The 24,505-nt window shown below is 38.9% G+C and overlaps 1 pseudogene across 1 annotated transcript; it reads right to left on the bottom strand.

The window, feature by feature from the left end:
• Positions 1–2,848: 2,848 nt before the first annotated feature.
• LOC143883254 (putative LRR receptor-like serine/threonine-protein kinase At1g14390) lies at positions 2,849–14,695 on the bottom strand (annotated as a pseudogene). Its single transcript, XR_013252344.1, has 6 exons — positions 13,231–14,695; positions 12,735–12,881; positions 10,698–10,941; positions 10,443–10,609; positions 3,472–3,583; positions 2,849–3,082 (listed from the first exon to the last, which is right to left on the bottom strand). The product of XR_013252344.1 is annotated as a putative LRR receptor-like serine/threonine-protein kinase At1g14390 (transcript).
• Between the last annotated feature and the right edge of the window lie 9,810 nt (positions 14,696–24,505).

Here is a 24,505-nt window from a genome sequence, read left to right as displayed (position 1 = left end):
GTTGTAGATCAAGGTGGGCCCATGATGATATGATGAGTGATTGAGACGATGGTGTTGTATATATGAGAGATTTTCCCCACTTTTGTAGTTTCCTTGGGATCCCATGCCTGCAACATTGCCTCATGTCGGATGGGGTTGAAAATGGTGGATTGGAAATGACCTTTCGTGTCCTTATATGGGGAAGTGATATATTCGCCCCCTTTTCTTCCTCGGGCCACCCCTCTAGTATATTTATGACTACTCTTTTCAATAGGGGTGGCCAGTGAAGAAAAAGGGGCTAGATATCATTTCCCTTCAAAAAGAGAATGTGGAATACACAATTGCTAATTAGTGGGACCACCACCACGAATGTAAGGTGGGAAACTTGGTAGGTAGTGTGAGTCAGATGGTCGTCTGAAGTGTATAACGCGGCATAGATATGGATAATTGAAATGGAGATTAAGAGACCTTTCATTGAAATTGTTGGTAATCTTTTGGAGTATATACGGGAAATGATACTTTTTCCATTCTTTTCTAATATTTTCACCCATTTTCGTTTATCTTTTCCTAAAAAAGATGGCATTTCCAAACTTGGTTTGATTTTTAAAGGAAACAAAAGGAAGGAAAAAAAAAGGAAGAAAACCGAGTAAGAAATATGCCACCAAACCAATACTCAATTCGCGGTAGAGTAGAGTAATTGTATTGTCAATATGTTTCATTTGGGCACACCTCATTGTGTGACAATGGGGCATGCCCCACTAGGACATAGTGGGTGTCAACTTAGGCTGATCTAAATTGCACATTTCATGTTGTGACAAATTGTAACGGTGGATGAACAAAGTGACTCTTTAGAACAAAGAATCATAATAGGAGAGAAAGAGAGGTAGGCAAGGCACAACGAAGCTTTCTCTTACAGTTTCTTTTTCTCCACTTATGAAGGTGGCTATACAGAAATAAGTCCCACGAAAATTGTTGGGGTTCCACGCAAAAGCAAAATAGTCCCACATCGGTTAAGTAAGATGGATGGGGATGGATTATAAGGGAATGGGCACCCTCCTTCTAACAGCTAGCTTTTAGGGGCGAGTTCTACTAGGTTAAATTCCCTACAGATGGTTTGCTTCCGAGGGCGGGAATGTCCCTCGGAGAAGATCTCGGAAACCCCGGTTTGCCTCCGAGGGCGGGAATGTCCCTCGGGGAAGATCTCAGAAACCCCGGTGTAGTATCTTGTGGTTCCCACGTTGCCACCACGTGGAGGGGCGAGATTGTCCACCTTGCTTCCGCGTGGAGGGGGAGATTGTTGGGGTTCCACGCAAAAGCAAAATAGTCCCACATCGGTTAAGTAAGATGGATGGGGATGGGTTATAAGGGAATGGGCACCCTCCTTCTAACAACTAGCTTTTAGGGGCGAGTTCTACCCGGTTAAATTTCCTACAAAAATAATGCATACGCCAAGAACAAGGTCTACACCCCGAATTTTGGACAAGTATGCCCTTACATATAGGAAAAGAGCAGAGTTAAAGGGGAGAAAGTTATCTTAAAATTGAGACTACAAGCCTTTTTTTTGTTAATAGAAAATAAAAAGGATATGAAGGCACCACGTCAAATGAAAAGTACCCTTTCATTTTAAAACAATACTTTTTCACAACCTAAAGTGTCTTCTAGTTGGAAACATCATTTCACACAGAGAAATGTCTCTTTCAAATTTCTCATTGAAAAATCTCATTTTTCTATTTTAAAAAATAAGATATTTTAAAAATATCCAACATTTCAAAGGCACACCAATCATGCATTATATCTTAATAATATGTGTTTACGTCTTTGACCCCTTGATCATGAGATGAATATCACAAGATATTGTGTTTTATTTTGGATTTAAAACCACTCTCTCCATCTCGTGTCTTGATTTGGCTAAAACCTTTGAGAGATTGGATTATCCTCAACTTGTATTATATTGTGAGAGATTTCTTCTTCATTCTTCATCGTGCAATCAGCCCCTAAAATGAGGCAAAGCAAGATCTTTCTCTTCTTCATTCATTTTCATTGTAAAGGTGGAAGGGCACCAATATTAAACCCCTTGAATCTTCAAGCTTATATGGGCTCACATACGGCCTACTAGGGAGAATAGCAATAGTAGATTTCCTCAAGGAGCAAAACTTGAGAAGAGTGGAGTATGCCATGGTTTCAAGGCCGAACCACTATAAATTATTGGTGTACATTTCTCTTTCCCTTATCTTCTTTTCTTCTCTTAGTTATGCTTATCGTGTTTATATTTTCATTCTACTTGGCTAACCACTGAACTAAAGATTAATAAGCAAAAGGATTAGGATTAAAGATCAAAGTTTAAAGAGCTTAAAATTTTAATAGCCAACCAATTTCCACCCCCCTGTTTCGTGGTTGCCCTACTTGGGATTCACATTGATTTAAGCATAAGGCTTTGGATAGATCTAAAGGCCACATCAAAACTAAGTTCTTCAAGGAGAGTATTCAACGTTCAGATAATGTGCATCATCTTCACCTTCAATTTGATAATCGTAGCAGAGGTAACGATCTATTTCCGCTTAAGGTTGATTAATTTTCTAACAAATATCATCAGTAGGCTAAATAAAAAGGTATAATTTAAGAAAAAAGGATAAAATAAAAAATATCATTAAATTATCATGTTATTTTCACAGTGAATTATAAAAATGAAAATATCGTGATATTTCTTAAAATCTCAAGATTATTTCAGGATTTTCTCGTTTTATAAGACATCTTATCCCCCTGCTCATTTAACATATCCTCCCTTCATTATCAATCACTGTCATAAAAAATAGAAAGAAACATATGAGAATAGGATGGGTAGAAATATACAAACAAGTACCATTAATCTCTATGAATGTGTACTGAGGTTCTCGCTGGTCGCCCATCCATCTTGAACTTGAGCTGAGTACTGCAAGTTCCAGAGAACATCTTCTATCGATGAACGCTGACCAATATCTTCAGATAGACAGTTTATGGTGATCTCAACTGCAGTTTTTAAGGACTCATAGGCAAAAGTACCTCTAATGGAAGGATCAGTTTCTCCCCTCAGTTTTTTCGGGCCTTCTGCTAGGCCTCTCTCTAGCTGTGAACCACAAAAAACATACATAAACTTTAAAAAAATTACTAAAATTTCAACATACTATTATGAACTAAAAATCTATTCATGATTCAATCTTGATGTCTAATGGCGTGTCACAACTCGCAATCATGGGTTCAAAATTTCCTAATACAAGGAATTCATTTCGTTAACATACTACCAAAACCTTCTTTCTCCATTTATTAAAGGAGTTTTTTTTTTTTTTTGAATAATCCAAACACTTGGATATTTTCTGAAGAGATTTCCATGTTTTTGAAAAACTAGAAATATGTTTTAGAAATAGCTGATTAATAGCTTAGAAATAGTTTAAAAAAAACATTTCAATTTCTCTCTCTAAATGCATTAATAGTAAAATGGAGGAATGGGTTGTTTACCTTAAGTTTCAAGGCATCCAATTCTGTCTGAGATGTGATGGGATTTCCTGTAATAATTTCTAGTAGAATAACTCCCAGCTGATAAACATCTTCTTTATCACCATGTCCAGTACTACATGTTAGTATTTTAAATACTAAAAATGAAAGAAACATTTGCTTTTGAATTTCCCACCCAAAATTTGAAATTTTCAAATTGATTCTATTCACTTGTACTTTCCCACCAAAATCATTTAAACTTTTGAAGGTAGCTCTCTTACCTCTTAAAAGTTTAGTCCAAGATGGGAAGTTGAGAAAAATTCTCCCATCCATATAAGAGGGAGTGTTGAGCAAAGGCGTTTCAAGGGCATTCAATTTGTTTGCCTTTGGTGTTTTACAAAGAACAAGATCAAATAAAAAAAAACACACACACACACACACGCGCGCGAGCGCGCCGAGCCGAGCCGTGCCGTGTCGGGTCGGGGCGGGGCGTGGGCGTGGGCGTGGTTGGGGTGCGGGTGTGTGTGTGTGTTGGGTTGGGTTGGGTTGGGTTGGGTTTTTCGAAACGGATTTTTTATTTATAAATCCAACGGTCATGTCTCTTTAGTTTTAACTTAATCCAACCGTTACAACCCTCTTAAGTAACGGCAATTTTTTAAATGACGTTTTTAAAAAAGGTGTCTCTACTGTTTTAAAGAGGTGTCTTCAACAGACACGTTTTCTCTATAAAAAGAGATTGTTTCCAACGTCTTGAAGCACAGTTCTTACATTTGTTTTAGAATCTCTCTTTAAACAGATAGACGATCATCTCTGCTGATTCGTTTTTCCATCTCTACTGAGTCGTTTGCAAAAACAGAACAGTTTCCTTTCTGTTATTTTTTGTTTTCTTTTCTCTGTTCTGTTTTATTTGTTGGGCATTCGGAGTGTTCGCTGTTTGGTTCGGATCTATCTGATTGTGCACTTCAGATAGATAGCGACGGTGTGTCGGGCTGTTGTATCCTGGGGGTGATTGCGTTCGGATCTGTTGCACCGGAGGGTTTTTCGCAGAGGCGCAAAATCACCTTAAAGAGAGCGACCTAGTCCGTGCCTCAACTCGCCGCATCGAAAAGGTTATACTAATCATCTATTCTTTCTGTTTTTCACAGAAATCAGTAAACAGGTACGCCATATTATTTATATTAAGAGGAAAATCTCATAACAATTTTAAGGTGATTATCGTTTCTGTTTTCCTCTTTCTAAAATATGGCATCCCATGACGAGATTATATCGGATTCCTCAAATCCGAATAAGCCTTTTCGATTTAGTGGTGCTAATTTTAAGAGATGGAAGAAGAAAATATTTTTCTATTTATCCACCAAGAAAGTAGCCCATGTTTTGGAAGACCCAAAGCCTTGGCGATCAGAACTTGAACCAGTTAGATCTACTTTGAAAAAGAACTGGACAGATTCTGATTTCCTATGCCAAAACTTTATTCTCAATTGCCTATCCGACGAATTATACGATTTTTATAGTGACTGTAAGGATTCCATGACACTTTGGGAAGCCTTACAGAAGAAGTATGATACGGAAGAGGCTGGGTCTAAAAAATATGCGGTTAGCAAGTATTTTAGATATTACATGGTGGATGAGAAGACGGTGATTTCTCAAACCCACGAGTTGCAAAAACTTGTTCACGACATTCTTGCGGAAGGAATGACTATTAGTGAACAATTTCAAGTTGCAGCCGTGATTGACAAATTACCTCCTTCTTGGAAAGAATTCAGAAATTCCCTTCTTCATAAAACTAAGGAATTATCTATGGAAGGTCTTCTTGTTCGTCTTCGGATCGAAGAAGAAAACCGTAACCAAGATAAGAAAGAAGGGAATACGGAAATTGTAACTAATGTGAATGCCATTTCTGAAGTTAAGAACCAAAATCAGAAACCACAAGTGAATCTGAAGCCCAAAAAGAAGTTGAAGAAAAAGCAACAGAACCAAAACCGAGGTACCTTCAAGCGTCCGAACCAAAACACAACTTCTGGAAAGAATGACTATTCCAAAATTGTGTGCTATATTTGTGGGCTCAAGGGTCATATTGCACGGATGTGTCGACGTAAGAAGACTGCACCAATCCCTCAAGCCAACGTGATAGAAGAGCCACTTGTGGCTATGATCACTGAAGTGAATATCGTTGGAGGATCTGAAGGGTGGTGGGTCGACACTGGTGCGTCTCGTCATGTGTGTTTTGACAGGAAGTGGTTCAAGACGTATGCTCATGCAGATAATGAGAAGAAGGTGCTTCTAGGGGACTCGCATACAATAAAGGTACTTGGTGTTGGGGACGTTGAACTTTGCTTCACTTCAGGGCGGAAAGTGATACTGAAGGATGTTCTTCATACTCAAGACATGAGGAAGAACTTAGTTTCTGGTTTTCTTCTTAACAAGGCTGGTTTTAAACAAACCATAGAGTCTGACCAGTATGTTGTAACCAAGTTTGGATCCTTTGTTGGTAAAGGATATGCATGTGATGGAATGTTCAAACTGAATGTTTAAATAATGAATGAAAGTGATTCTTCTGTTTACATGCTTTCTTCTGTTAATTCATGGCATGCTAGGTTGTGTCATATAAATAGGAAATATGTACATAACATGAGTGTATTAGGTATGATTCCTAAAGTAGTCTTAGAAGAATTTAACAAATGTGAAATATGTAGTAAGGCTAAAATTTCTAGAAAGCCTTTCAAAAGTGTTGAAAGGAATTCAGAACTTTTAGACTTAATTCATAGTGACATTTGTGAGTTAGACGGTATCTTGACCCGTAGTGGTAAAAGATACTTTATAACCTTTATAGATGATTTTTCTAAGTATACAATCATTTATTTAATTAGACATAAGAGTGAAGCCTTAAAAATATTTAAGGAATACCTATTAGAAGTAGAGAACCAATTCAATAGGAAGATTAAGAGACTAAGAAGTGATAGAGGAGGTGAATATGAATCATTAGAATTCACTGACTTTGTTAAGTCATTAGGAATTATACATGAAACAACCGCTCCTTACTCTCCCGCTTCAAATGGGGTTGCAGAAAGGAAAAATAGAACACTAGTGGAACTTACGAATGCTTTACTCCTAAGTTCAGGAGCCCCTTCTAACTTATGGGGAGAAGCAATTCTAACTTCCTGCTATGTTCTTAATAGAATTCCTAATTACAAAACTAAAGTCTCACCTTTTGAATTTTGGAAAAATAGGAAACCCAATGTGAGTTACTTTAGAGTTTGGGGATGTTTAGCTTATGTAAGACTTTCTAATTTTAAGAGACCCAAAATAGGAAGTAGAGCCATAGAGTGTGCCTTTATGGGTTACTCTCTTACAAGCAAAATATATAGGTTTTTAGACCTAAATAACTGTGTAATAATAGAGTCAGTGGATGCTGAATTCTTTGAAGATAAATTTTCTTTTAAATCTAGACATAGTGGGGGTACCGTGACTATTGGAGATAGTGGGGGCACCGAGCCTAGGATTGAGGTAAACCCTGAAGTAGAAATTGAACCTAGGAGAAGTAAAAGATCCAAAATAGCCAAGGATTTTGGCTCTGATTTCTATGTCTTTAGTTTGGAGGGAGATCCTTCTTCTTTAGAGGAAGCTTTGTCCTCGTCAGATGCTGACTTTTGGAGAGAAGCTGTCAATGATGAGATGGAGTCTCTGATGTCAAACCAGACTTGGAAATTAGTAGATTTACCACCAGGATTTAAGACCATAGGGTGTAAATGGATTCTTAGAAGAAAATTGAAACCAGATGGAACCATAGACAAATATAAAGCTAGGCTTGTTGCTAAAGGCTTTAGGCAAAAAGAAAATATAGATTTCTTTGATACATACTCTCCGGTTACTAGGATTACATCCATTAGAGTTTTGATTGCAGTGGCTGCAATCCATAATCTGGTAATTCATCAAATGGATGTAAAGACTGCTTTCTTAAATGGTAGTCTAGAAGAGGAGATATATATGGACCAACCTAGTGGTTTCATATCTCCAGGTCAAGAAAATAAAGTATGTAAGTTGGTGAAGTCACTGTATGGACTTAAACAAGCACCAAAACAGTGGCATGAAAAATTTGATAATATCATTATATCAAATGGTTTTAAAATCAATGAAAGTGATAAGTGTATATATTATAAGTATATTAATACTTATTGTATTATTATTTGCTTGTATGTTGATGATCTTTTAATTTTTGGTTCTAACTTGGAAATAGTTAAACAAACCAAAATCTATTAAAACAAAACTTTGATATGAAAGATCTAGGAGAAGCAAATGTAATTTTAGGGATTAAAATTACAAGATCTGATAGTGGTATATCTTTAGACCAGTCCCATTATATAGAAAAGATACTTAAAAAGTATAAGTACTTTGATTGTAATCCAGTATGTACTCCTTTTGATCCTAGTATTAGATTGTATTCTAATGAAGGTGATAGTGTTAATCAAAAAGAGTATGCTAGTATTATTGGTAGTTTAAGGTATGCTACAGACTGTACCAGACCTGATATAGCATATGCGATAGGCATATTATGTAGATATACTAGTAATCCAAGTATAGAACATTGGAATGCTATATCACGAGTCATGAGATACCTCAAACGAACCATTAATAATGGGATTCACTACCATAAGTTTCCTGCTGTTCTAGAGGGTTTCAGTGATGCCAATTGGAATACTTTGTCAAAAGATTCCAAGGCTACCACTGGGTATGTATTTACTATTGGTAGTGGTGCAGTTTCTTGGAGATCCAAGAAACAGACTATTATTGCTCAGTCCACTATGGAATCTGAGTTGATTGCACTAACCTCTGCATGTGAAGAGGCTAGTTGGTTGAGAAATATTTTATCTGATATACCTATTTGGGAAAGACCTGTTCCCGCTATTTTGATTCACTGTGACAGCACAGCTGCTATTGGAAGAGTACATAATAAGTACTATAATGGAAAGTCGCGACAGATACGCCGGAAACATAGTACTGTGAGAGAATTGATTTCTAATGGATCAATCACCATTGACTTTGTGAGATCTGGTGATAATTTGGCAGATCCCTTAACAAAGGCCTTGTCAAGGGAGAAAATCTGCAATACATCGAGGGGGATGGGACTAAAGCCCATTTGTAAATAGTTACCTATGATGGACACCCAACCTAGGGACTGGAGATCCCAAGAACTAGGTTTTCAATGGAAAAAACGAGTCGTAGTGTAACTTGTGGACGATCATGCTATTTTCAAGTTTATCTCAAAGTCCATCCCTATGGTGTAACTCAAGCATGATATCCTGAAGCGTTTGGAAGGTTGAGTTATTACTCTTAATGAGATCTATAGCTCGTATGAGTGGGATGTATAGGCTACAGGAGCATCCTTGATAGACTCACCTACATGTTAGCGCGGAAGTGGGCCGCTTCCAAAAGAGACGAGAGCTTATTCTCTTATGCTTACATGGAAACTGGGATGTAGCACATGGCCGTAATGTGCGAGCTTTTTGGAACCAATTGAACACTTTAGTATCATGTGTGTGGTGTCTCTCTGTACCCAAGGATTGTAGTTCAAGACATAGTCACTATCAATTCCTTACAGTTAGAATGCACTTACACTAAGTAAAGGTTCAAGACATAGTCACCTTTATTATACGTGATACTCTTCTGATTGCCCAGCATTAAGTTTTACTAATATTTTTTCTATTAAAATAAGTGGGGGATTGTTAGTATTTTAAATACTAAAAATGAAAGAAACATTTGCTTTTGAAAAAGATTCTTTTTTGCTTTTGAATTTCCCACCCAAAATTTGAAATTTTCAAATTGATTCTATTCTCTTGTACTTTCCCACCAAAATCATTTAAACTTTTGAAGGTAGCTCTCTTACCTCTTAAAAGTTTAGTCCAAGATGGGAAGTTGAGAAAAATTCTCCCATCCATATAAGAGGGAGTGTTGAGCAAAGGCTTGGGCCTTTCAAGGGCATTCAATTTGTTTGCCTTTGATGTTTTACAAAGAACAAGATCAAATAAAAAAAACACACACACGCGCGCGCGCGCGCCGAGCCGAGCCGAGCCGAGCTGTGCCGTGTCGGGTCGGGGCGCGGCGTGGGCGCGGGTGCGGGTGCGGGTGTGTGTGTGTGTTGGGTTGGGTTGGGTTGGGTTTTTCGAAACGGATTTTTTATTTATAAATCCAACGGTCATGTCTCTTTAGTTTTAACTTAATCCAACCGTTACAACCCTCTTAAGTAACGGCAATTTTTTAAATGACGTTTTTAAAAAAGGTGTCTCTACTGTTTTAAAGAGGTGTCTTCAACAGACACGTTTTCTCTATAAAAAGAGATTGTTTCCAACGTCTTGAAGCACAGTTCTTACATTTGTTTTAGAATCTCTCTTTAAACAGATAGACGAGCCTTTCATCTCTGCTGATTCGTTTTTCCATCTCTACTGAGTCGTTTGCAAAAACAGAACAGTTTCCTTTCTGTTATTTTTTGTTTTCTTTTCTCTGTTCTGTTTTATTTGTTGGGCATTCGGAGTGTTCGCTGTTTGGTTCGGATCTATCTGATTGTGCACTTCAGATAGATAGCGACGGTGCGTCGGGCTCTTGTATCCTGGGGGTGATTGCGTTCGGATCTGTTGCACCGGAGGGTTTTCCGCAGAGGCGCAAAATCACCTTAAAGAGAGCGACCTAGTCCGTGCCTCAACTCGCCGCATCGAAAAGGTTATACTAATCATCTATTCTTTCTGTTTTTCACAGAAATCAGTAAACAGGTACGCCATATTATTTATATTAAGAGGAAAATCTCATAACACTACAGATAAAGAAAGTAAAAACCAATTCATACTGAATTCACCGTAACATGCTTGGTGGTATACACTCCCACATGTAAGAAATATAAACGCTTTTTAGGTTGACGGTGATCAAACTACACTTAATTTTGATTTGGGTTTTATATAAGACACACTCCAGCTATAAGCATTTTATCAAAAAAGGTGGTTGTTTACCTGTCAAGATCGCCAAGTTCTGCTCCATTGACATTGCTTTCAGAACCGACAAATTATTTCTTAAACACCAGGCACAATTCTTGTATGCAAGAATTGGATTCTTTTCACAATTCCCGTAGCAGCAGCTAATCTTTGTGGCCATTTCAGCATCTCTTGCTTTCGCCGTTCTGCCAAATAAATTATAAGAATTGAAATCTTATGATATTTCAGATATTAATGGCTGAAAAGCCATAGGATAATGGTTATTCCCCTTACCAGTAAGATGACTCCTCAGTGTCCCATTTGAAATGTATTCGAAGACAAGAAAGATGGTATCAGTGGCATTAGGGGATTCCTCATAAGGGACAAAGCAGTGTCCAAGAATGCTGACCAAATGGCGATGTCTGGGCTTTGAAATTACTTCCATTTGCTGTTTTAAGATTTTAAGAGCATGCCTTTGCTTTAGTTTCAGACACCTCACCACGACCACTGATCTGTCACTGAGCCATCCTTTGTACAGCTAAAATTGCAAAAGAAGCCAAGATGATGTGAAATTGATTCAGATGTCAACATTGAAAGTGAAGCAGTCTGTGTCTAGTAGAGATGATGTTTTAATCATATTAATTTTCAAAATTCTATCAAATTCAGGGAGATATAATCATGGATCATCACCCAAAGTCAGAAAAAAACAATAACTTCCAGTTTTTCAAATATCCTATGTTGGTCGAGTAAGATACACCATAATCAGGAAAGGTTACTGCAACATATGAAAATGGGAATGTTATCCCTATTTCTGGGACATTAAATAGAACAGTCCAAATCTTTTGTCTTTTTCATTTATTTTAATTCGTGAGTACATGTATGGCATCTGAAATCCTCCTAAGAGATGCCCATGTCTGAAACTCTAATGACATAGACATTACAAGAAAACTGTAATTTACTGTCCTCTTGAGTTACTTTAGTTCATGAGCTATAGCTCCCAAATTTGTCTTACGTAGGTAGAAAAATCACTTGGTATGTTTTATGAATTAGGTTAAAAATATAACTAGTGATTGAAATATAACTAGTGATTGAAAGACACCATTTAGAGAGAGATATGGTAGTGCTTAAAATCTTATCATTGCTCAAGAAGTCAACCCAAAGCAAAAGTGGGTTGAATCAGGCAGTCAATGATTTACCCAGCGAGTTGATTGCATCGGGTGGATCAACGAGTTTTACTGACTCAGTAGATCTGAAATCAAGTTGACTTGTGCGAGTCAATGATTGACCAAGTGAAGTTTCAAACATAGAAAAAGTAAATCCAATCAACTACTTGTGGAAATATAAAACAGAGCATTGATGCATTTTGAAGGATCCAACTTTTCACTACATGAAATTATAAAAGTGTGGAAACTCAAAATGAACTGACAATAACAAATCATACAAGTGAAAATAAACATTTTTCGATAGAGTTGAACACTATTACCAACTGAATTAAGCCTATAATGTATGCAAATAACCTATATTACTTTGAGATCTTTACCACGAGCACATGTGATTACTTGTTTAAATTTTGAGAAAATAAAAAATTCGGAAACCAGCTTAGTTATGTGGAATCCGTCAGACAGATTTTAACTGTAAACACCCAAAAACATTTCTTCTTTGCTCTGGATCCATTCATAACTTGGGAGTTAGGCTGCTAAGGGAATTGAGAACTGATAAGGAGGATAACTTTATATAAAATTCACTACCTTACCACTTAATAGACTGAAATTTGAGGGCATTTTTGTGTTGAACCCATGAACAAAATATTTATTATTCAAAAGAGACACAACAGGCATAGTCCAAAAATCAACAGTTAAATTGTTCTTGGCAAAGCACTAAAAGATAGCCATTTGATGAAGGAGATAGGATGTTTAAATTATGGTGCCAACAGGGCAAATAAACAGGACTCATTGAGGTCTACCAGATGTTAAAAATCTATCATCTATTTTCTGTAATCAGTTTCGTCTCAATGCTCACAGGCACATACATTGGAAACATTCACTTTTATGTCATGGTTAGAGCCACAACTTGGGTAGTCCATTCAGGTCTAGATAGAAGAAGGAAAATACAACATCATTCCCTTATCCTTTCTTTACAGTGTATTAACATTTCGTATATGATCTACCTATTCTGTTGCCTTCATTAATCTATGCAGTGGCTAGGGTGACACAGTCAACATTATACTGAAACATTTTATTACATGATCATTTGTCCCCAAGCATTTCGAACAAATATATAAGATTATTATTAAGAGTAGTAGGTGATATTTTCCATCCGAAATAGATTCACTCTCATACCTGACCCCATTAAATTCGACGGCTCGGAGTTATTTGTTGCTTCTTCGAGTTCCTCCAGAGTAAAAGCATGATATGGTGGGAGCCCAAGTGCTCCTAGCCTCATTGCCTGAGACATATGCCCTGTCAAAGATAAAATTGGCTTCACATATTTTAATCATTCCTATCAAAGAAACATTGAGTGCTCCATGCAAGAATCCTTTTACAAAAGTCTATATACACTACCAAACAGAAACATTACAAAAGAAATTCAGAAAGATTAGGCCCTTAAACCATAGACGCAAGTCTGGAAAACTTGGATACATTTCTACTGAAATTTTCAAGGATGGTAAAGTGAAAGAAATATCATTCATGGTCATTCTGAACTGAAGTTCAGAATTAACACTTGAGTGGAAAGAATTGTTTCTCAATACTAGACTGACAAGCTTATTCCCCAATGAGGGAAACTCTGGTCAGAGGATATTGCAACCCAAGTTCAATTCTTCAAGAACTGTTAAGCTACTAAGATCAGGAACACTTCCATTGAACAAATTATCATGAAAAATAAGACTCTGAATGCTGGTCAAAGAATAAATTTGCAATGGGATTTTCCCATAAATAAAATTTGAACTTATATTCAGTACTTGAAGAGACGAAAATCGATTGATTTTTGCAGGTAAAGGCCCTCACAAACCCAATGACAAAAGTGACAGCACCTTCAAGCTTGACAACTTAGAAAGAGTGGTGAAAAGAGAATCAATCGAAAAATTCGAAGACAGAGTTTGAGAAGAGATGGAAAAGACCTTACTGGGATAAGGGGATCCTTTGTTTCCAATGACAGTTAATTCGGTTACTCGGTTTCCCGAGCAGACGATTTTAAGAGACTGAGAAGGAGGAATGTAACAGAAATTAGTCCACCTGTTCCAGCCATTGAGAACAGATGGGTACTCCAAAATGCGTTGAAATCGGAACAAGGCCATGGTTTCAGAGGGAAGCAATTGTGCAAAAGAGAATGGAACAACAAAGAAAATGAGTATTGTAAGGAAGGTAAAACCATGAGGTTTTTCCATGGTTGAGAAGAAAAGATTGGTAAATGTAGAAAAAACACAGATAAAAATATTTACATTCTAATGCGGCGATTTGCCGATTTAGACTACTAATTTATACATAACTATTAGTATCTGTAAATAATCCAAATGCAAATAGAACTAAGAAATAAACAAAAAGGAAAATAAGAAATCTAAAGAAAACAACAAACAATGTCCTACATCACATAAAGGAAAAATTCAGCAATATAAGAAAGAAGAAAATAAACAAGAACTCCAATTTTTCTATTACTGGAAACTGAAAGACTAGAAATTAGTCACAGAATTGAGTCTAAATCTCAGTTCTTTCAATTTATAGAAAGTAATTGTGGAGGGACTGAAACCCAAGATAACAAACAAAGCTGAAATTTGGTGCAAAATGGAGTGTAGAATCTACAGACTAAGAAAGAGTTTACTTAAAATTTTGATCTGCAAGTGAAGAACAATGCAAAATGGTTTTGGGTGTGGAGTGAGTATGAGTTTCAGTGTTCTTTCCCAGATGGAGAAATCATTTACTAGAAGATGAAAGTTCTTGCAAATGGGTTTTGAATTTTAAGTACTGATAACAAAAAAAAACCCAGAAAAAAAAAAGAGTTAAAATTGAAGGATTTAAAGATAAACAAACCCAGATATGTCAGGAGTTAGAGAAATAGAAAGAGAAAAGATTTTTTCTTTTAAAAAGTTCAAACATTTCAGCGATCAATGTTAAAAATAAGAGCTTCAAAAGATGGGTGTAAGATAATTTGAAGTGGGTGTAAAGAAGATGAGTTGAGAAGAAGAGAAGTGGTCTAGAATGGCAGTGAAAGGAACAGAAGAAAAGTAGAGCAGTGCAGAGCAGAGGAAGGAAGAGCAGAGCTTTCTGTAGAAACAGAGGGGCAAATGATAGGCTAAAAGTCCTGTAAGAAAGTGGACGTGTCAGCGGCACGTGCGTTGTGTGAGAAGGACTAGGAGTTCAATCTGCCCCTCCACTTTCACAACCTCTCCTGAGAAGCCAAACAGGTCTGAGTTCGCCGGCTTCAAGTGGTCGTCGCCTATCATCATTTTCTGGAAAGCGTGATAGTACAAGATGTCCGCCGAACTTCCGTTGTCTACAAGGATTTTCTTCACTTCCCAGTTGGCGACGAGCATGGTTAAGACCAGTGCGTCGTCGTGAGGCAGTATCAGGTTGTCCAGGTCTGCGTCTGAAAAGGAGATTTCATTCTCCGTCTTTGTCTTCTTGCTGTATGTATGCACGGCGTTAACTCGTCGTGCATAAGCTTTGCGAGCGGCGGAGGATGTGCCCCCAGCGGCAGGTCCACCCATGATCGTACCGATGACCCCCCTTGGCTGGGATCGCAGTGCCTCTTGTTGCGAACTGGATGGCAGCGGGGACTTGTTCCGGGTAGGGGGCGGCTGCGACCGTCGAGGGCTATGGCCCTGAGGACTCTTCTCTCTGCGCTCCATTTTGCGGCCGTCACTTCGGACGTATTTTTTCAAATAGCCCCGGCCAATCAACTGCTCGATTTCCTCCTTGAGCTGCCAGCATTCGTCCGTGTCGTGGCCGTGGTCCCTGTGGAACCGACAGTACTTTGATGGGTCCCTCCTATTTCCTTTGGAGATCATTCTAGCTGGCCACCTCAAGAATTCTTCTCCGCTGATGGCGGCCAGTATGTGTTTTCGGGAGCTTTTGAGAGGCGTGAAGTTCTCTTCTCTTCTCTGTGGAGACTTCTCTCTTCTGGGGGCTTTATCCTCCCTACGCTGCTTGGTAGGGTTTTTGTCTTCAGAGGTTCTCCTCCGATTTGAGTCGAGGGCTGCCAGTGTCTCTTCCACCGTTATATGTACTCCTCAGCTCCAGCCATTAGGTCCGCCAGTGAGTGCGGATTTTGGCGAGCTACTGACCGGCAGAATTCATTGGATCTAGTACCCGTGAGGAGCGCGTTCATAGCTGCTGAGGGATCCAGATTTGGCACTTGAAGTGCCTCCCTGTTGAAGCGGCGGATGAACACTTTCAGAGGCTCATTGTCGTCCTGCCGCAAGGCCATCAAGGATGCTGTTGTTTTCCTTGGCCTGAGGCTGCTCATGAAGTGGCGGACCAGATCATCCCCGAAGTCATCAAAGTTGCTGATGGAGTTCGGTTTGATCATTGAGTACCAGTCCCTTGCGGCACCAGTCAGTGTCGTCGGGAATGCTCTACAAAGGAAGCCGTCTGACGCGCCGTGGAGGAGCATCATTGTTCTGAACGTCTCCAAGTGGTCCACTGGGTCAGTGGTCCAGTCGTACTGCGGGACGGTTGGCATTTTGAATCCTCTGGGTGCTGGGGCACCCATGACGTCGTCGGTAAACGGCGTTCTGCTTGAGAACGCCCGCACAGTAGGCCGGCTCTGGTCCTTTGCCAGCTCTTCTATCCTGTGATCCATTTCTTCCATCCTCCGTAGCATCGGATCAGCTCTGCGGTCCGGCTGGTCCGGTGATCTGTTTCTTTCCACTGACGGGCTCGCCGCAGAGCCGGACTGACTTTCCAGACTCTTTTGACGAGACCGGAACTTCTCTTGCTGTGCGTGCCCTTCATGAGCTCGGTGCCTTTGTGCAGAGCGGAGCCACGGCCTATGGCGACGGTGTGGCTCTGTATGAGCATGCCTGGCTTTGGGGGGATGGACTTGCCTTGAGTGGTGACTCCGGTCTTCTCCTTGGCGAGCTGACCCTCCCCCGTGGACATTCGACCTTTCTCGTGTAGGTCGTGGAGCTTCTGGAGGAGGTTGGGGAGACGCCTGAAATAATTGCTGGTACTGACCGACGAGGGCCGTCATCTGCTGAAAAAGGGCTTGAACTTGATCCGGAGTAGGTGCAGGATTGAGGTGTTCTGAGCGAGCAGGGCTCTGTTCAGCTGTAGCAGAGGCTGCCACCACCAGCGAGGCGATTCGCTCACTTCGAGTCCTACGAGGCAGCACGGCTTGATCAGTCCGTGCAGCTGGTACCCGCGCATTCTTGCGCCCTGCCATTTTTATGAGAGATCTGAACAGCTTTTAGTTCTGGGGTCCCGCGGATGGCGCCAATCTGTTAGGCCGAAAATCGGTAACAGGTATGACAGTGACGTAAGAGCTGAGCTGGATGACCAGAGGAACTGAGTCCTGAGGGACCGGAGTGAAGCGGAGTGAAGGGACTGAGTCCTGCTGAGAGAGCTGAGTCCTGCACAAAGGCAAGCGAGGTCAGAAGACCAACCCGGGTGTTACTCCGGACAGGCCCTTCGACACTCAAGTCAGTATGAGCAGGAGTGCAGAGCTAGTCTTAAGAGTTTTGAGTGTAGAGAAGGTTTTTCATTACCCATTGGTTTGAGCTTTGAACCTCCTTTTATAGAGGGAAACTCGATGACGTGTCCAGGACAGGTGGCGGCCTGCTACAGGCTGGAGTTCACCTACTCCATGACAGGTGTCCAGGACAGGTGGCGGCCTGTGATAGGTTGGAGTTCACCTACTCCAGGATAGGTGTCCAGGACAGGTGGCGGCCTGTGATAGGCTTGAGTTCACCTACTCCAGGACAGGTGTCCAGGACAGGTGGCAGCCTGTGATAGGCTTGAGTTCACCTACTCCAGGACAGGTGGAGGCCTGTGATAGGCTGCTGTTTTTACACCCCATCACTACCTAAATCTCTCCTTCAAAACCCACCAATCGATTGATTTTTTTTCCTATTTTCTTGCCTTCTTTTTCTATTTTCTATTCTACATCCGGCATTCAATCCAACGTAGCATCCACTTTAGAAAACGCATATATAATATAAAACGAGTATTAGTTTGTTTCCTATTTTATTGCCATTCTTTTCTATTTCATCTCTCTCTCTCTCCAATTCTACCTAAGTGTATTTCTTATATTTATAGAAATTCATTAAAAGCTGCTATCGTTTTTACTAAAGATATGCATGCCTCAAACATTAATCACGATTACAATTACAAGTGTATTTCTTATATTTATAAAACAATTCCAAAACGGAATTTCATTTGGAAATTCGTTTGGAAAATAAAGAGAGAATGAGTGATCTTATTGCTTAGATCCATGAGATGTGTATGGTACTTCAGTTGGTCTTTTTTTTTTTTTTACATCTAATGTTTTATGTTTCTTCATATCTGCTAGATTTTTTAATGAAAAAATTGGTTAACTCTTTAGCTTTTTCCCTGGGTTTTAATTAATAAGTATTATCTGTTGAATTACATTCTTCTTGCATGGTGATGTTCCTTTTAATTTTAAAAAATTTAATTAGCATGTAAAATTTTAACGTGTATACTAACTTGCCTATAGCAATAGAGGATACTAAAATTACACGTATGCATGAAATTGTATTGGTAAACTTGCTATGAATTGCATCGTTATTGGAGCATGTCGTAGGGTGTTAATGGACCCACATTGTCCCATGGATCCTCGGGATCCAATCTGATTAAAATGGATTGGAGATACTAAACTTATCGTGACAAATCCTAAGGGATCAAATTGGGCTGAAAAATTATGAATCCATATTCAATTTATGACTTGAGTTTTTAAATGGGATCCTGAATCAATGCTATTTGGACCCACATTCAGTTCTCAAAATACAAAACAAACATGGCCATTAATTTAATTTGAGTATAATAATAACTTTTGGGCTCAATTTCTATTTTCAAAATAAAAAACAAACATGGCCTAATTGTTTTTGCCAAAAAGCCCCCTACAAATGGCAATACAATTTGTTGTATGTATAGATTATTAAGTGGATGATATCCACACTCCCTTATTTTGATGATAACACTCCTTATTTTACATTTATTCAATCTAAAATAACTTTCAAATCTTCAAACATTTCTAAATATTTATAATATTATCTAATGTTTAATAATTAAGCAATTATATTGTCTTTTCAATTTTTTAATCATATTAAACTCCTTATAAAAAGGGCTAAAAATAAGTTATTTTTCGGTATTCAGAAAAACATAACGTACGTTACGGATACTTAGAGAATTTATTTCCAAAACTATCCTCTCAAAATTCCTAAATCTAAAGCTTTCCTGAAAGTAACCTAATAACTTTCCTAATCTCAACATTTCTAAAATCAGCAACATCCTTCCAATTTCCTCCTTGAATTAGGAGTTTTACATATATATGTATATAAGCCAATGGACATCTTCCCTCCCCATCTATCTCTCCATATCTCTCTTTTACAGCCAGTTCAGATTCTCCTCCAAGATAACTATATACTATTCAAAATTTATGATTTCATCTTCAATTGTAATCTTTTAGTTTTAAGAGATGTAATAAATTATGTTTTCTCTAATTTCTTGAATCATGCTATTTTTTTACCTTCCTGACTGTTGGTTTAGACCTATTATCACTCTAGCTGTATGTTTTAACATTCCTAGCTGTATGTTGTACCAAATTTATCTATATTTGGGGTTTTGACCATTGAACAAATTTAATAGGTCTAGACCTTTTTTTTAAAACTGGAACCCTAGAAAGCCACAAATTTGGTTTATTTCTTATAAATTTAAATTGTTGAGAGTCAATAGGTTTACACCTTTTCTAACACGACTAATGAGTTTCCTCACCTAAAACAGTAGATCTATCCGACGGTGAGGGTTGATCCTCCTGAACTTACGGTTCAGTTTGGGTCGGGTTAACGTTTATGGAAAAATGGATATTCAGAAGGATTTTTTGGAACCTCCCTGAAACGTGCAAGTGTTCCTAGCAGCCTCGTGATGGCCCACTAGATCTCAACGTATGATCCTTTGTTGATAGCTATTAATCCGACCATTGATCTTCCATGTGTTTCACCTCCATCGCTCGGAAATCAGCCATTCAGTTTATTGCAAACGGCTGAGATTAAAATGCCTGTGTATCAATGAGATTAATCTCAGCCTTTCAGAAGAAAGTGAAAGGCTAAAAATGTATAATTTTTTGGAAATTGTTTTTTCTGTTCATTTATCTTTATAGAGAATCTCAAAGGGACCTCTCAAGAATATGTACTTCAAGAACCGAACCAACGCATCTTGCTCTCTCTGCATGCTATAACGAAAACATAATTTTTTCCAAATACTAATGAGAATGACAACCCAAATACTTTGGAAAAGTGGAGAAATAATGAAAAGCAAGCCACCTATTCTTGGGAAAATTGACCTATATATGGGAGTGTTTTTATTCGAATGAAAACACAAAAAATCGAGTCTTTAGTTTAGTTTTCTCCAAACCTTGCAGTCTCTAATGGCAGAGTCCCACTGTGATGGTTATGATGGTGGTGGTGGTGGTGGTGATGATGATGGTACATATAGGATTGATTATCGTTCTTTGACGAACACAATGGAAAGGACTCATCTGTACGACAATTCTCAATTTTACATTAATGATGCTTTATGGTGCACTTGGCTATAGCATTTGTAATACCTTAAAACATGATTCTTTCATAATTCTTCATACAATTCCATCCACAGCACACATGAATCAACTAGGAAAAAGATTTTCACCTTTATTGCTCGTAGATCTGAGATGAAGAGCAATGAATCTGAGCGAATAGGCACACAGACTCTGTTATATAAAGGAACCATGCCAATTCAAGGTATATCAATGGTGAGATGGAGAAGGAACTGAAGGAGAACCAGTTCGCTAACTCTTTTCCCACGGATTCAACGAGAAGCTTCTCTCCAAAAATGGAGTTTCCCTCCAAGAACAAAATCACAGATCCCCAACTTCAAAATACGATCGTCAATCCCCTTGTAACTAAAATGAAGTGGCTTTATATATTAGCCATTACAAAAGTAAGATTCCTAAAATGCCCCTAATCAATTAGAAAAGACTGATGATTTTTAAGCTAAATGATCATGCTTATTCTCAAATGAAATTAAATATAACAGCAATGCCCAAATCAATGTATGTGTGGTCCACATTCTTGAATTGGAAAGGACATGATGCTAAGCCTTGCATCACTCTCCCCTTCTTGGGAAGAACTCGACCTCGAGTTCATAGTGTTCAACCTCAACTCACTTCCTTAATCGTTTCCTTGCAAAACCCTTCTCAAAAAATGTAAACTTCCTCTTACATACATGCTGTCCTTCAGCCGTTTTCTTGCTAAAATAAAGGTATGGGAAAGCTATCTTCTCATCACCAACAGTCCCTTGAAGTATCTTGGCCATGGAAAAGCGAATCGTAGGCACCGGTAAGGGATAGACTTCATAGAAATCATCAAGGAGTGCTCTAGTAGTCTTGGGAAGTACCCATAGGCTCCCAACCATTGTTGCAGTATTGTTTTTTACACCCTAATCACTGTCCAAAACTTCCACTTGCAACTTGTCAAAGCTATGGACCAATGTCTTCTTTCATCTCAATGCCATCTTCACCACATTGGGTAGGAATTATCACATTCTTACTAGTACTAGTGTCATGCAATTCTTCTTCCACTTTCTTTTTAGAAAGTGTCGCAATGCCTTTCATCTCTTTACTTGAACTATATCTTTTTTCATTCTTATAAGACACCAAACAAATTTCTTATTATCAATGTGGAATGTGTAGGTGTTGGCAAATCCATCATAGATTGCCCGCCTATCATATTGCCACGGCCTCCCTAAAAAGAGATGGCATGCATCCATGGCTATGATATCACACCAGACAGTGTCTTCATATGCATTTCCCAATGAAAAAGACACCAAACATCGGTTACAAACTTGTACGTCATCCGAGTCGTTGAGCCAAACCATAGAGTAAGGAGAAGGATGTGGAACGACTTGCAAACCGAGCTGATGGACCGCATCATTGGCCACTACATTGTTGCAACTCCCGGAATCAATTAAAACCTTGCAAAGCAGCCCATTGATAGTGCATTTAGTAGTAAAAATGTAGTGGTGAAGTGGTTCCTCTTTCTCTTTGTTTTGAAGTCAAATACACTCACTTTTTCACCAAGCTAGGTCCCCATTTCATCCGGTTCTAGTAGTAAAAATGTAGTGGTGAAGTGGTTCCTCTTTCTCTTTGTTTTGAAGTCAAATACACTCACTTTTTCACCAAGCTAGGTCCCCATTTCATCCGGTTCTAGTATGTATGTCTCCTCGGCATCGATATCTTATTCTTCTATATGTTTCCCACCATTTTCCTCAACCAAAATAGTCTCTTCTTGCATATAGAGCTGCTGTTTTTTCTTTGGGCACTCTCTCAAGTAGTGTCCAAGCTCACCACAACCAATGCACCTAATGGGTGGTCTAGGTGCTGAATTTTGCATCGGCGTGCCTTGTGCGGCTTGTGAACGAGTGAAGGGACGATTGGAACTCGTTGTAGCAGTTGGAACAGCAGTAGGTAATGATTTTGGAGTTGTAGAAGATGAAGGGACAGCTTGTTTACCGGTGTGGCAGCCTCATAATTGGTAGAAGAGGAACTAGCTCTATATGGTTGCTTCTTTTGTGATTCTTCTAGTAGTTCAGCCTTAGAGAATGCAGCTGAAACTAACTTGAACTCAAACACTCGTAAAGTGTCATATATCAGAGGCCTAAGTCCTCCCATCTATTATATTATAGCTGGAAGGGGGTTTCACTATTCACGCCCATGTGGACAGTCCCCCCATCCTGCGTTTGATCTACGTGGCATCTAATAAAAACGTGAAAACTAATTTAGCATTTACTCTTTCTGAAAGCCAAGTTTCTATTCATTCGAGTAGGAAAGAGGAATCCGGCAAAAAATCAGCACTTATCCCACCTCCCCTCCTAAAATCTCTCTCCCTCCTAATTATAAAACGTGATTGTTTTCGATTCCTAATAATAATCCACTCCTTCTCTATTAAATATGATTCATAAGCCAGCGATTTGGTCACTGCTACCGATTTATAGAAGTTCCCTAATAAATCTATTAAACTCTCTACTGATTTATAGAAGATTCTGATGGACTACCCAATAAGTCTCTTCCTCAGGCCAAAATCACCACCTCCCTCCCTCTTCCTCCTGCCAGTGCTGAAAATCTATATCGATTCTTATACGGAACTCTAATGGAGGTCTTCGACAAGGCCATCGAGTCTCGGTTGGATCGCCGTTGTACTTTTGTGGCACTCGGAGGTGGTGTGATTGGTGATATGTGTGGCTTTGCTGCTGAAGTTGTGAAGTATGGACTTCTTAGGGATGCAGATTTTTTCGAATGGCAGGAAAAGAATATGCAGGCATTACCGCAAGGTACAGAAAATGTTATTTCTCAATGTTACATTGGTTTGTGCTTCGAGAATATACATATGAATTTTTTTTGACATCTGTGAACTATTGGGATAAGGGGGGCAGGTTATACATCAGGGGGCAGGCTTCAAATTTAAAAGGGGGCTGAAGGAGTTTGGCCCAACTCAACAGGGGCAGCTGCCCCCTTATGCTACATGTAGCTCCGCCCCTGGCTGAATCTTATGTTATGCTACTATTGTTCTATCTTAGGTCTCTCATTTTATTATTAGTCTTAGAGAGTATGGGTTTTGTTCAGAAAACAAAGAATGATGATTGCAATTCCATGGTGTTTCTAATTGCTGCAATTTCAGTGGATTCCGATTTGGCTCTGGAATTGCACTATGTGAATAGCTTCATAAGATTGGTACTCTTAGCATAAATTTGATTGATTTTCGGACTTTTACCTTTATCAATATGGTTATCACAATCTTATTAATATTTATTTATTTATTCTCGGTACTAGGTTAACTTGAATTTCCATGGTCATATTGGGGACCCTTTATGTTATTATTATTTGGATGGGTGTTACATAAATAATAAATGCGACACTATTTTGCTGTAACATACACACATAATTCTGTTTAAAACAAAAACAAAAAACAGTTTTAACGCCTACCTTTATAATCATTTACTCTTTTGGTCGCCCGTGCATCGCACAGGTTGCTTTGGGTACCTCCAAAAGATATTTTCAATTTTCAAACCGTGCGATGCACAGTTGTCCCACTAGTATAGCGGTATAGTAGCTGCTATTATGTTTCTCTTAGGTTATTCCGTGCAACAAGTTTGTGAAAGTCATTCGTGTACTCGATCACCGTATTGTTTCCTTGTTTTAAATTTTGGAGCTGATGATAGAAGTCCATTTGGTAATTAAATGAGAGAAATTCACGCTTCATTTCCCACTTCAAGTCATTCCAATTTGGAAAAATTGGCTCACCCATTTCCCGGCGGTGATGCTTCAACGATTGCCACCAACCCGCTGCCCTTCCCTCGAATCGAAGGGACACTAACGGCACTTGTTTATCATCAGGTACACCCTTAATATCAAACAATTGCTCAGCTGCGTCTATCCAATCTAGAACCTCTTCCACATCCATATTTCCATGAAATTCCGGAATTTCTAGCTTAATCCCAGCTTCTCAAAGTCGGTCATCTTGGGGATGCATGTTTTGCTTGAAGCTGACCTCCTTGGCCATCTATTCTCATATTCATCGTGCTCCCCTCTCCTTGGAACCATTCTTCAACTACTTGTGGAGGTGGACTAGCTCGTTGAATGGTTATTCTTTCTATCCTTTGTCCCAAATTCAGAATGGCTGCAAGTAGATCTTGCTGATTTTTCTGAGTTTGCTGCATAAACTCCTCAAATTGATTTTTATCCACATATCCGGAAGTATTAGAGGGACCGATGGCTGCAGATTCACAACAACAAAATGTCGGAACCTCACAAGTAAGGAAGCAATACAACGATCAACAAATACGGCAGCAACTAGCTAAACAATCTGAAATTTCTGTTTCACACCCTGCAAATTATGT

The sequence above is a fragment of the Tasmannia lanceolata genome, unplaced genomic scaffold (genome assembly GCF_043159265.1).
Source record: "Tasmannia lanceolata isolate RefF3 unplaced genomic scaffold, GAP_Taslan_0.1 ptg000008l, whole genome shotgun sequence".
Lineage (NCBI taxonomy): Eukaryota > Viridiplantae > Streptophyta > Magnoliopsida > Canellales > Winteraceae > Tasmannia > Tasmannia lanceolata.
Note: the sequence above shows the minus strand (reverse complement) of the source record. Positions and strands in the feature narration are given on the sequence as shown.